This window comes from Marmota monax, unplaced genomic scaffold, assembly GCF_021218885.2.
Source record: "Marmota monax isolate L192 unplaced genomic scaffold, Marmota_monax_Labrador192_F-V1.1 WCK01_AAM20220418_F8-fsc00008, whole genome shotgun sequence".
NCBI lineage: Eukaryota > Metazoa > Chordata > Mammalia > Rodentia > Sciuridae > Marmota > Marmota monax.
This window is the reverse complement of record NW_026694432.1, coordinates 17,615,741-17,629,492: the sequence shown is the minus strand read 5'-3', so window position 1 is coordinate 17,629,492 and position 13,752 is coordinate 17,615,741.

Here is a 13,752-nt window from a genome sequence, read left to right as displayed (position 1 = left end):
AGGCTCCGACCTGTTTTCTGCTTCCGGCCTGCGCTGGGGTGGCTGCCATAGTAACCTCACAGACCGAGGTGACAGGCAGCTCCTGGACATACCCAAGGGGACATCTCAGACCCCAGAGTCTGTGGGGCCTGGGGAGACAAACCAGGGCCTTGAGGGAGGGGTGTCCTGGGAGAGGGGGAGCAGGGGAGGGTGCGTCTTGCACCCCGCTCCTGCCAGCCCTTGGGGACCCTCGCACACCGTCTTAAGTAACCTCCCAACAGCCCGGGAACTTCTGCTTATGCCCTCATTTTTCCAACGTGGCATGCCCCAGTCACCAGCCGTTTAGTGGAAGGTCAAGGTTCCCACTGGACCTGTTCAGCTCCTGGTTTTCCTGGAGCGTCCGTCAATCAGCAGAGACACGAAATAACCCAATGCCAGGCCCCGGGGCACGGGTGCTGGGAGGGCCCTGACGGAGATGGAGAGATGGGCTCAAAGCACGGGCTGCGCTCCTGGGACACGGGACGCGGCCTCTGTCTGCGTTTCCTCAGGGACGCCCCCAGAGGTGGGGTGAGTGGGGTTAAAGTGCGTCACACTCCATCAACAAATGCCCAGGCTGGCTGGGCTCCACAGCTGGCCCTCCTCGTTCCTGACCCCTGCCCGCTTCATCACGGAAGGGGACACACCAAGAACAGGACCCTGCAGTGACATCCTAAGCCCTTCCTGTCCAGCAGGAGCAGCCACAGATGGAGGATGATGACATTGGGACAGCACAGAAGTCTGGGCTGTGGCCCAGCTATCACCTCCTCCCTCTCCCTGCTGGTAGAGTCCTGAGGAAGCCCCAGAGAGGGGACCAAGCTCCTGGGGAGTCGCCCTGGTCCTGCAGGCCCTGGCTCAGAAGCCCCTTCCTCCAGACACACTCCCCTGCCCACAGCAGCCTGTGCTCCCTCCACAGTCCCCTCGCACTCCTGGGGACATGTGCCCAGCACCAGTGTCTCTGCTAAAGCACCACGAAGGCAGGGATCTTGGGTGTCTTGTTCAGCACAGCTGGCCCCGAGTCAGATGCTCAATTCCCATTCAGTGGGGAGGGATGGGTGGGTGGACGGTAGATGGACAGATGGACGGATGGTGGCTGGACAGATGGGTGGATGGATGGATGGATGGATGGACAGATGAATGGATAAATGGATGGATGGATGGATGGATGGATGGGTGATGGATGGATAGGTGATGGATGGATGGTGGCTGGGTGATCAGATGATGGATGGATGGATGATGAATAGATGGATGGATGGATGGATAGATGGATGAATGGATAGATAGATGGATAATGGATGGATAGATGGATAATGGATGGATGAATGGATGGGTGACAGATGGATGGTGAATGGACGGATGGATAAATGGAGGGTGGATGATGGATTCCTGATGACATTGGGATGGCTGTGACGAGAGCTACCTATCTAACCCTCAGGGCTGGTTCAGACCCCTGGAGACCCTGCCTAGCTGCCTCCACCTGACAGATCTTCAGCCCTGGAGAGGACAAAGCCTCCTGCCCCCCAGGGCCTGGAGCTGCCTCCCTGCTGCTCCCCGCAGCCCTGCCTTGTGAAGTGGGCCTTGTGGCCTCAGCCCACACCTGGCAGCTCCAGGAAGCTGTGCCACTACCAGTGCTTGGCCAAGTGGGTCCCCCCCAGGCCTGGCCCAGATATGAGTTGCAAGAGCCCTGGGGCGACTTCTCTTCCAAAGCTCTGCTCAGGATTGGAGCAAAGAGTTCTTGGCCCTTCCCTGCCGGAAGCCCTGGGCCACCTTACCCAGAATAAAGCCCCTGAGGTGACGATGACACTAATGCTACCCACTGGGGCTCACCCTGTGCCAAACCCTCCAGCCCCTTTGGTCCTCACCACACTTCTGTGAGCTATGCTGCTCATTCCCACATTTCAGATGAGGAAACTGAGGTTCACAGAGGGACACTAACGCATCCAAGGTGCTCGGCCACAGGCAGAGCCAGACTGGAGCCCAAGAGTCTGCCCCCAGGGCCCACAGGCCTGGCCAGTGCCTCCCAAGCTCCAGCGCTTCCCAGCCCTGTCTCCACCTGCACAGCGCCCCCCCCTCACGCCCTTCCAGCCATCCCACAACAGCCCCTTTCTCCCACGCGGCTCACCCAGCAGTAACACCCGTGAAATCCAGGGCTCCATGTGCTAATTGCTTGTGGGGTTTTCTCTGATAGCCATTAAAGTCCATGCATGGCTGGTAAAATATAAAGTGTTTGTCTGTGCCCGGCCTGAAGTCACCTCTCGTGTCCTCAGTGAGCATGCTCCACTGCCTGGGAGGCTTTGGGGGAGGAGAAGGGGGAGGGTTGAAGAGCTGAAAAGAGGGTAAGAAGCTGGAGGAGCTGGAGAAGCTGGAGCAGCTGAGAGGAGCTGGGAGGAGCTGGATTAAGCTGGAGGAGCTGGAGGAGATGGAGGAGATGGAGGAGATGGAGGAGATGGAGGAGCTGGAGGAGATGGAGGAGATGGAGGAGATGGAGGAGATGGAGGAGATGGGAGGAGCTGGAGGAGCTGGAGGAGATGGAGGAGACGGAGGAGACGGAGGAGACGGAGGAGATGGAGGAGCTGGAGGAGATGGAGGAGATGGAGGAGCTGGAGGAGACGGAGGAGACGGAGGAGATGGAGGAGACGGAGGAGATGGAGGAGCTGGAGGAGCTGGAGGAGATGGAGGAGCTGGAGGAGCTGGAGGAGATGGAGGAGCTGGAGGAGATGGAGGAGCTGGAGGAGATGGAGGAGATGGAGGAGATGGAGGAGATGGAGGAGCTGGAGGAGATGGAGGAGATGGAGGAGATGGAGGAGCTGGAGGAGATGGGAAGAGATGGAGGAGATGGAGGAGCTGGAGGAGATGGAGGAGATGGAGGAGATGGGAAGAGATGTAGGAGATGGAGGAGCTGGAGGAGATGGAGGAGATGGAGGAGATGGAGGAGATGGAGGAGATGGGAAGAGATGGAGGAGCTGGAGGAGATGGAGGAGCTGGAGGAGATGGAGGAGATGGAGGAGATGGAGGAGATGGGAAGAGATGGAGGAGCTGGAGGAGATGGAGGAGATGGAGGAGATGGGAGGAGATGGGAGGAGATGGAGGATCTGGAGGAGATGGAGGAGCTGGAGGAGATGGAGGAGATGGAGGAGATGGGAAGAGATGGAGGAGCTGGAGGAGATGGAGGAGATGGAGGAGATGGGAGGAGATGGGAGGAGATGGAGGATCTGGAGGAGATGGAGGAGATGGAGGAGCTGGAGGAGATGGAGGAGCTGGAGGAGATGGGAAGAGATGGAGGAGCTGGAGGAGATGGAGGAGATGGAGGAGATGGGAGGAGATGGGAGGAGATGGAGGATCTGGAGGAGATGGAGGAGATGGAGGAGATGGAGGAGCTGGAGGAGATGGAGGAGATGGAGGAGCTGGAGGAGATGGAGGAGATGGGAAGAGATGGAGGAGCTGGAGGAGCTGGAGGAGATGGAGGAGATGGAGGAGATGGAGGAGCTGGAGGAGATGGAGGAGCTGGAGGAGCTGGAGGAGATGGAGGAGATGGAGGAGATGGAGGAGATGGGGGAGATGGAGGAGATGGAGGAGATGGGAAGAGATGTAGGAGATGGAGGAGCTGGAGGAGATGGAGGAGATGGAGGAGCTGGAGGAGATGGCTGTCTGCTGGTGGACTTGGCCTGGCCGAGGAACCAGGTCAACCTTGGCTCTGTTCTCGGTAGGCCCCCCAGCTGAAGGCTTCGTCAGGCCTTGGCACAGCACCACAGCAACTGGAGCCCTGGGACCACGGCCCACAGGGAAGGGATCAAAGCCGTGATGGTCCCCTTGGTCCTGAGCATGCGGGGTGGTTGCTGGCCACACGACTCCCCAGTACTCACAGCTCCTAGAGGAAGCCCACGCGAGGGACAGAGTCCCCCTCTGTACCACCCACAGCAGAAAGGGAGGCGCTGTGTCCACGGAACCCGGCCAGGAGGGAAGGCGGGAACTGGCAAGGGAAAGCCGGATCCAAGGAGAGGGGAGGACGCTCCCCAACTGTGGCCACCCCCAAGCAGCAGCTGAGCCAGCTGGGGGGAGGAAGAAGGCAGGAGCCACCAGACAGCGCGAGGGCCCCGTGGGGGACCCAGAACTGCCTGTCTGTAAGCTGGAGCAGGCCGGGGGCAGGGACAGGCCCCAACCTGTGAGCCCCAAGGACCCCCTGGGGCAAAAGGGAGGGACAGACAGGCTGTACTGGCCACTGAGCTCCTTCTGCCCTCTGGGCCTCGCCCCCTTGGACCAGGAACCTCCTTCCTCCTGGGTTAGCGCTTCCTGAGAGTGGGTCACCCTAGCTACTATAAATGTATGTCCACTAATTACTACTTACAAAACTATCCTCTCCACAATCACCCACAGTACATAGGTTGGTATTTATATTTATGTATGTTTCTGCTCTTGGTTTCCACGTACTATGTTTTGTTTATAAATATGCAACGTGCTGAACTCACCATTTATAGATCATTTACCACCGCTGCCTCTGAGGGGCCGTGGGAAACCGAGGGCAGGTTCGTTCTGTCCCTCGATCCTTCGGTCTGGGTATGCATTGAGCCCCTGAGGAGCAGAGTGGACCTCCGTCTGGGGAGTCACTGAGCGCGGTCACCCACTTGAGGAGTTGTAATTGTTGTGCTGGAAGTTCAAGGTTCAAGTTCAGTCCACAGGGATAACATGCCTCCAGGGTGCCTGGCACAGCGCCAGATGCCATCAGTGAGGAGACCCAGAGAGGAAGGGGACTTGCTGAGGTCAACCCAGGAGCCATGTGTCACACCCAGGCCTGGGCACAGGAAGGTGGCTATTCGGGATCCCTGGAGACTCCTTAAGATGCAGGTTCCTGGACCCCGTCCACCCCATTCTCCAGCCCCCACGTGTGCCTCGAGCACCCCCTCAAAGCGCAGACCATGCTACAGAAACCACGGCAGGACCTCCAGTCACTGGAGGGGTCAGCGAGGTGGCTTCAGCCTCCCCTGAGTCTCTGAAAATCAGGCACCACGTACACGCAGCCAGGGGCTCGGGCCAGCAGCAAGGACCGCCCGGCTTGCTGGCCACAGGGTGCCCTTCAATACATAAGGCCCTCCTGGATGCCCCCCTTGTCCCTAGCTGCTGTGACAGGCTCCCAGCCAAACACACTCATGACCCTCTCTAGACTGTTCCCCTGCAGACCCAGGTCCCACCACTGTCACCGTCACTGGACAGGGCAGCCCTTGGACATCGTAAGGAAAGAGCGGAAGTATAGGAAGGAGCCACGGGGGGCCGTGAGCCCTGGAGGGGTGACAGCAGGGGGGCCTGGGGCCTGGTGTGGGTCTTCCCACAGGGAGGAAAGGACAGCGGGTCATTTGGAGGGGACACTGCCCCTCCTGAGGCCGAGGCCTGGCCCCTGGGCCCAACCCCGCACTGCCACTGTGAAGGGGCCGAGCCGGGGAGGTGCGGACACGTCTCGCAGCACGGGCCCCTGTCCCGCTCTGCACGCCACCCGTTGCACAGCCTCCACCCAGCAACGGAGGTTATGCCCCAGGGACGGAGCCGACACACAGCAGGCTGTGCAGCCCGTGGTGCTGGGTGGCACTCATGTTTAGGTCCCTCAGAGCCTCGGCATGGACGCCTCTGACACTCCCCTCCCCACTCCAGGCTGCAGTGAGCCTGGCTCAGGACAATGACATCCTCATCTGGGGACAAAGGACCCCAACCCTGGGAACGAGGGAAGGTGGGGCACAGTGAGGTTCCTCCCAGGGGGCGGCAGTGCACCTGCCTGGGCCCCACCTCACCCCAACATTCAGGTCTCAGCTGCCAATCGCTGCGCGGGCTTCTGTCTGGCTCTGGTGACTGAGAAGCAGTGAGCCCCAGCCCCTCACCCCCAAGAGCAAGGGGTAGAGAGGGCAGCTGGGCGGCAGTGTCTCTGGGAGACCCACATCCACGGCCCCCCGAAGGAGGGAGCCTTCCTGTGTTGGGGGTCTAGCTAAAGGGGTTAGATTAGGGGCCACAGGTGGCACAAGTGACAGGAACTAGCCAGCTCAGTGACCACACGGAACCCTTCGCCGAGACAGGCCGACCATCCCATTCCTGGGTCAATAGTGCCCCCTTGTGGCCAGATGCCTCCATGGCAGCCCCGGCCTGCAGGCCCTTGCAGATCACAGAATTCGACTCCAGCACCCGTTTCACTGTGTCAACCTACATCAACACATCACGATGTACACCTTAAATATAGAATTAAAAATTTTTAATTTTACAAAATTTAAATTTATATATTTTTAAGACTTTTAATCCCATAGTTCCTAGGTCCAATGTTGACCCCGAGTTGCCCAACGTCAGGGTCCATTTCACAGACGGGAAAACAGGCTTGGAAAGCGTCACCCAGGTAGTGGCAGGTAGGGCAGGTGGGAGAAACTCTGGGGTCCAACAGGCCTCAACCCTGTTTTGCTATAGCACGACTCGGAGGAGCCCCTTCCTGTCCCTAAGCTCCAGCTGGCCCCTGTAGGACGTGGACACTCACTGATCACCGTACTGACCTTACCTGGTGTGTAAACACATTGCCTGTCCCCACGCCACGCTCTGCTTTACTTGTACAATTTGGTACCTTGCGGCCTGAAACGCTCTCACACTTCCTTTGACCTCTCTGGCTCTGTCACCAGGCTTCTGCTTAGCAGGTGGGGCCATGAGGGCAGTGACAGACACGGCCTCCTTATTGCTGGGTCCCCAGAGCCTGGACCAGCATAGCACTCAGCAGGAGCTCAGCCGAACCCTGCTCCGTGATGCACGGATACAACCTCTAGTCCCAGGTCTCGTGGTCCACGTCCAAGCACCGTGACTCCACCGTGACTTTGACCTTACTAAGTTCCTTTTTAACACTGTGCCGATTCCCTTGTCGAGGCACCCTCAGGTGACGCACCTGACTCAGGAGTCTGGGAGACCAGGTTCAGTGCCGCCCCACCGCTCACTCGCTGGGACACCGGCTGCACTACAGACTTGACCAGAAGCGCCCCGTCTTGTCCCTGTGCGTTCAGATTCCATCTCTGGCCTTAAATAGACCAGGAGCCGCGGGAGCTGAGGAAGAGCATCTCACTGAGCACTGTCACCCCGGACCCCTAGCACGCACCTCCCACCCAGCAGGTCCTCAGGAAGCATTTGGATCCTGAAAGAACCACCTGAGGCTCCTTTTGCAACCTCCATGGTAACGTCGGGGACCCCTGGAGCACTGTGGGGTGAGCAAGACCCAAGTGGAGGGTCCATCCCAATGTCCTGGTCCCAGCCTGGCTCACAGTCTGGTCTATGTCCACCTCTCAGGACCTCCGGCCCCATGAGTCAAGGCTGCACAAATGACCTCAGCTCTCTCAGCCTCGGTCTCTCTGTCTCAACAACAGGACAATGACGACAACCTCATACAGTCCTAGGTCCCAGAGCACAGCCTCTGTGAGATCCCAATGATAAGAAGGGTGACAAAGTAGGGCAACGGTGAGGCCATACAGCACGGAAAATGTCGGACTAAGTTTGCACTTATGCAGGGGGAAGTGGGGAGCCGGAGAAGGTTCTTGAGCAGAACTGTGACCTGATCCGATGGGCACATGTGTGGCACCATATCTCTGGTATCCGTGTGCAGAAGAGCCTGTCCCCCCACCTAGGGAGCGAGGAATAGAATCCCATTTGTCATAGCAAGTCTGAACCCTAGAGAGGCCATGTTCTAGAAAAAGCCCTGACTTTACAGCCAGGGATTCCAGGGTTCAAATCCCAGCCCTGCCATGTATGGGTCATGTGACGCTTTACCTCCAGCAGCTTGGGTCCCTCTGTCTGAGAAACAAGTTTATAAGAAGTTGGAATTGCCAGGTGCTGTGGCGCATACCTATCATCCCAGCAGCTCAGGAGGCTGAGACAGGAGGATCGAAAGTTCAAAGCCAGCCTCAGCAAAAGTGAAGCACTAAGCAACTCACTGCGGCCCTAAATATAAGGTCTCTAAATATAATATGAAATAGGAATGGGGATGCGGCTCAGTGGCCAATCCCAGTACCCCCTCACACCAAAAAAAGGAAGTTGGAATTGGAAATTGTGTGTCTACTGCACAGCACACACGGATGATCAAGAGAAAAAAAAAAACTGTATCTCAATAGCTGAGAGATGGCAGGACCATGTTCAGGTCCCAGGGAGCCCTGGCAGTGCCCATGTTCACTGGACGAGCGTCTGGAACACACAGGCTATTGGGATTCCCCACCCACCCCCTTTTTTGGTCCAGGAGAAACCATGTAATTAAACGAAGGAAAAAGCAAAACAATCCCCCAGAGGACCACCTCCCGCCCGTGAAGTCCATGAACGCACTGCAGGAGTGAAGAGCAACCTCATTGAAACCCAGAACCAGTTCACGGTGGGGCCAGGAGACCCCTGTGAGCCCAAAGCCTGCGGAAGGAAAGGCTGGGGACCATCCTGATTAGTTCAGTCCTGTTTATACAACATTCAAAAAACACAAAATTATAGGTTACAAAATAACTTAGCATCTGCTGCCGACTGCGGCTGCCTGGGGGAGATGGCTGGTTCTCCTTATTTCTGAGGTTTGTTTGTCCCCTTTGAACCTGGAGCAGAGTGACGTGGAAATCACCTGGAGAGGATGGGTTTCCTGAGGACCAGGAGGGGACATGGGAAGCATCGGGAGGGGTCAGCGCAGGAGTCTGGGACTGAGAGATGCGAGAAGCCAGCCCTGCGCTCCTCTGAGCCTAGAGCTGAGGTCTCAAAGGAGCCGGTCACTGTCCACCACCACTGTCGCTGTCGGGGAAGAGCAGGACATCCAGGGTCCCCAGCCCCATCCAGCAAGGACACCTGTTGCTTCCAGGTCCTGGCACCTGGTCACAGCTTCCTTGAGGACCCCTGCTCAGCCATCTCAGTCCCAGGTCTTGTGTGGCTGGTCCCCCCAACACACATTAGGCACGAGCAGAGGCCGGGGCCTGGCAGTCACAGCCCTGTGTCCCCCGGGGCCGCGGTGATAGCTCAAGGCCAGACACAGGCTCAGTTCAAGACAATGAGGCTGAGTCCTGTGGACCTGGGGCTCCAGGAGCTCAAAGAGGGCACTCGGGGGCGTCTTGGGAGAGACCCGCGTGGGCGTGAGGCCACCTGGTGGGGACGGAGCCAGATGAGAGACCAAGGACCCTCAGACACCAGACCCCTGGTTTCTTTCTTATGCTTAAGCTGGTTGCTGTAGAGTTTCTGTCACCCTGATCCAGGTTCCTAGTGTCCCTGTGACCTCTTGACTACTCCGCTGGCCCCTGCTTCTCACCCATGGAATTCCTCCAGAGATGAAGGAACCGCCCGCGGCCCCCTCTGACCGCATCCTCTGCCCGTTTGCGGCTCTTGCGAAGAATCCTGGGCTCAGTCCAGCAGCCCCAGGTTCCCAGCCGCCTCAGCTCAGCCTGGACAGGCCTCAGCAGGGCTTGACCAGCAGCGGAGGCCAGCAGGGGAGGCTCTGAGCCGTGGCCTCTCCAGCCCTCCTGTGTGGGCCCTCCCTGGCTCTGGGCTCTGCTCAGCGTCCCCTGCGGCCTGTCTCCCGGCCTGCAGGATGGGGTCCCCACTCCCTGCCCACAGCCCCCCCCAGTGCCTCTCCCCTGGGCACTGGCCCCAGCTGCAGGCTAGAGTGTCCTCCAGGACCTCGGCCGCCCTCGCCCTGCAGGCCTCCTGACCACCCAGGAAGATGGGGCGAAGGAAGGCCCCCAGATCTGCTGAGCTCACTGTGTGTCACTGTCACAGGTGGCCAAGCCCATTCCCACGTGCTGACAGGAAGGCCTGAGCGCTGGGTCAGCCCTGGAACCCGACCCTGCCCGTCCTTGGACAAGTCCCATCATTTGCAAAAGGGGGGACACTGATGTCCCTCTGGAGGCCCCCGGAGACCTGGGGACCACCGCTCACGAGCAGCTTCCCAGCTCTCCTCGCTGTGCCCCCCCCACACAGGTCCTGACAGCCTGCAGGTGACCCAGCAGGGCCAGCCTCCAAGTCACGGCAGCAGCCAGAGATGTGAGGCGGGGTCCCCGCCTGGTCCAGCTGTGGCCCCTTCAGCCAGCCTCACACCCACCTGGCCTCTGGGGGAAACCCCTCCAGGCCACGTGCGTTGGGAAGATCAGTGTCACCTCCTCACCTGAAACCCTCAAGGGCCTGGTGCCATCCTGTGAATCAAACCCAGAGTTTGTTAAAAGGCTGAAGCCAGCCCGTCTGCCCCAGCGCCATCTGGTCTTGGCCTCCTCCTGTTTCTGGCTGTTCCCGGCCGCATGGAGCTGCATCCAGGCCCTGGGACGGCTGCACACATTCCTGCCTCAGGACCCTGGCACCTGCTGCTCCTTCCCCACTCGGCACACTCTTCCTGCGCCCCCTTCCCCTCCAGGTCCACTTAATGCACCCCTCCCAGGACCTTCCGAGGCACCGCAGACCCTCCACCACAGGCTCCTGCCCCTCCGGCTCTCCCTCCGCAGTTCTGGAGAGATTCTCCCTGCGATGTCTGCCTTCTCCCTGGGACCACAGCATCATAAACAGACCATGGGGCATTTCCTAATTTACCCCGGCGCCTGGCGTGTGCTCGGCCTTTGGCAATGCTTCATGAATCCTGGGCGCCTGCAGGACTGAGCCCACACGTGGAGAAGGAGCCCCAGAGCTGCGCAGCCCGGCCACCCCGGCCCTGCCTCCCTCCTCGGCCCCGTGGTCCAGATGTGTCCCCGAGAGCTTGGCTCAGCACCAAGGGGGCCTCCAGCCCTCTTCCTGCAGCCACCCATGCTGTGTCCCCCAGGGAGCCGGCAGGACTGACCACACTGAGGCCAAGCCCCGGCTTCCCAGAAGCCCCTAGCACCGTCCCTCTGTGAGCTCACTGCCAGGGACACCGGGGGCAGAGGGTGAAGGAGTCTGTCCCCGTCCTGGGTGCTGTGGGGGTTCACACCCAGAGCTGTGGGACTCCAGAGAGGGCGCCTGACCCTTGGGCCACCACCTCTCAGGGGAGCCTCCTGGGACCTCAGAGCCAGGCCCTCCCCAGACCCAGCGGGTGCTCCTGGCGCTTCTACACTTGGGATCCTTGAGAAGGCACCGCACGCCTTCTGGAACCTTCTCCCCTTTCTCCCTCAGCTCCCCACCTAACAAGGGGAGCAAGGCCCATGGGGAGGATCAGAGTGCAGTGAGGCTGGGGGTCCCTGCGAGAAGACACCCCCCTCCCTCGTGCCTAGGACAGCGCCTGGCATAGCTGGGCTGCGACGGTCCTTCGATGGAGACAGCGTGTCCTGGGGCTGGCACACTTGTGACCCGCGGCCCGAGCCCTGGCACAGGTGGGGCTGCCCTCATCCTCGCCTCCAGGAGAAGCTGGCCCCCCGAGCTCCATGCTCAGGGCGTGGACCTGCAGAGAGCCATGGTGCCCACTGGGCAGTCCCCAGCCGAGCAGTGACACCGCCAAGTCTCCAAGCAGAGCGGTTCAGGGCTGGAACTGAGGACAGACTGACCACCTCCCAGAACTGAAGGATCAGAATGTGGACACCAAGGCCACCACATGGCTGCAAGGTCATGGAGGTGCAGAGGACAGTCCAGCCAGGCCCTCGTGTGGCCAAGTTCAGCCCCACCAAGCAGGCTTCCTGGGTGCTGCAGTTTGGATATTGGCTGGGGTGCGTCCCAAAGGCCCATGTGGTAAAAGCTGGGTCCCCAGAGTGGCACGATTGGGAGATGGTGGAAGCTTCAGGAGGCAGGACCCAGAGGGAGATCCTGGGGCCATTGGGGTTATGGCCTCCAAAAGGGGATTGTGGGACCTGGTGTCTGTCTGTCTGTCCCCTATCCAGTTTGAAACATGACTCTTCTACACATGCTCCCACCATGATGGGCTGCCTTCACCAGAACCCAAACCAATTGGGCTGCCCCATCTTGGACTTGAACCCTCAAAACTATGATCTAAATAAACCTTTTTTTCTTTACAAAGTGGTTTCCTAAAGCATTTTGTTATAGTGATACAAAGCTGACCAACGAATGTCAAGTTCATCAGATCCAATGAAAGAGACCAGTGATTGACCCTGTGTGGTGGATCAAAGATGGCTGAAAACTCTTTGTCACTCTCCTCCCTTGGAGAGGTGGAGTTTATCTCCCCAGCCTTTGAATGTGGGCCACCTGCAACTGTTGTAACCAATAAAATGAAAGCCCTGAGCCACCACAGGTACGAAGACCAGTTCCTCTGCTGGGGAGCCCACATAGAGAAGGTAAGGTCCTAGGACTACACGGAAAGAGAATAAGAAAGACCCAGACTTTCAGCCTTCTCCACCAAGGCACCAGGCAGGTAAGTGATCTGGGAGAGATATTTCAGCCTGGCCAAAACCCAGACAACTGCACTGAGAGCAGAAGAACCATCCTAATGAGCCCAGTCAACCCAACAATAACTGGTGGTTGTTCTGAGCCACTATGCTTTGGAACTGTTTGTTACACAGAATAACTAGCTGAAACACTCTTGAACTGGAATGCTATTGACAGCCCAGAAAATGTTATTTTTCTCTTTCCAGAGGAGGGAGGCCTCCAATTTTCTTGCCTTTTAGGGCACCTGGAAGAGATGGAGATCTCCCCACCTCCTGCACCACCAGCCAGGGGACTAGGGTTCCCACGATCACATTCCAGGAAAGAAAAGCTGATTGGCTCAACTTGGGTCAGGTTTCCACCCACTGACCAATCAGCTGAGGCCAGGATGTCCAGTTCCACAGCATTGACGTGGCTGCTACCCCCGGCCCCATGGGTGGGGAAGGAAGAGAAGCAGCTGAGCTCAGAAAAAAGAAGCATGGCCTGAGCCACAGGGGGGTCACTGTGGCAGGAACCTCTTGAGACAGCAGGGAAACCTTGCCCAGGGCCTGGCTCAGGGACAGAGCTGTGAGTGAAGTGCGGGTGGCGTCACGGCCAGGTCCCTGTGCAGTCAGGCTGCTGTACCCACGTGGCTCTTGAGTTTTGTTAGTGTTGTTATTCTGCCTCCTTGAACTGCCTCTGAGGAGGGACTCTGGGTGGCTCTGGGCTTCTTGTAAGGCCCTTTTACGTGCTCTCAGGGTGAAGGCAGCAGTAACACCAACACTGCCCCCGTGAACAAGAGTGGCTTCGGGAAGTCCTGGAAGCTCCCACTCTGAGAGGCGAAGCCAGGAGAGGAGGCTGGGAGCTCAGGTGAGCTGGCAGCCCTGGGGTCGGGGAGGGAGGTCTGGAGTCTTTCCTGTGCGTCCCTGCAGGGGGCTGCTGTCTGTGCCGGAGGAGGGCTAGGCCCGATGCACCAGGAGACAGGCCTCCATGGGGGTGCGAGGACAGGGTGGGGGTGCCCAGGCCGACCTCATCTCGCTCACAGGTATGCCCCCCACGGACCCCCAGATACCAGAGGAGGCACCCCCACTCTTCTCCAGGGTGACTGGAGCGTCCTGTGAGTCCCTTAAGGACAGAGACTGTGTCTCAGACACCTGCCGGGACGCTCTGATGACCGAATGAGCAGCGGTGAGCAGATCAGCCCTGTCCAGAGCCCTCTAACTCTCGACGTCCCGCACTGGACCCAAGGCCTGGCCCTGCAGCCGACCCCTGCCGAGCACCACCCAGGCGCCCAGCTCAGCCTCATCTGTGAAAGGGGGCACTCCAGCCTGTCCTGGTGGGGCTCCGGGTGGATGAGATGAGACCACGGAAGTGAATCTGTGACTGAATAAGGCAGGACAGCACAAGGTGGCTTGTCATCACTATTCCCACCCCTTTTGCTGTCCCACAACCGCCATCAGCCCTTCTTCCTGG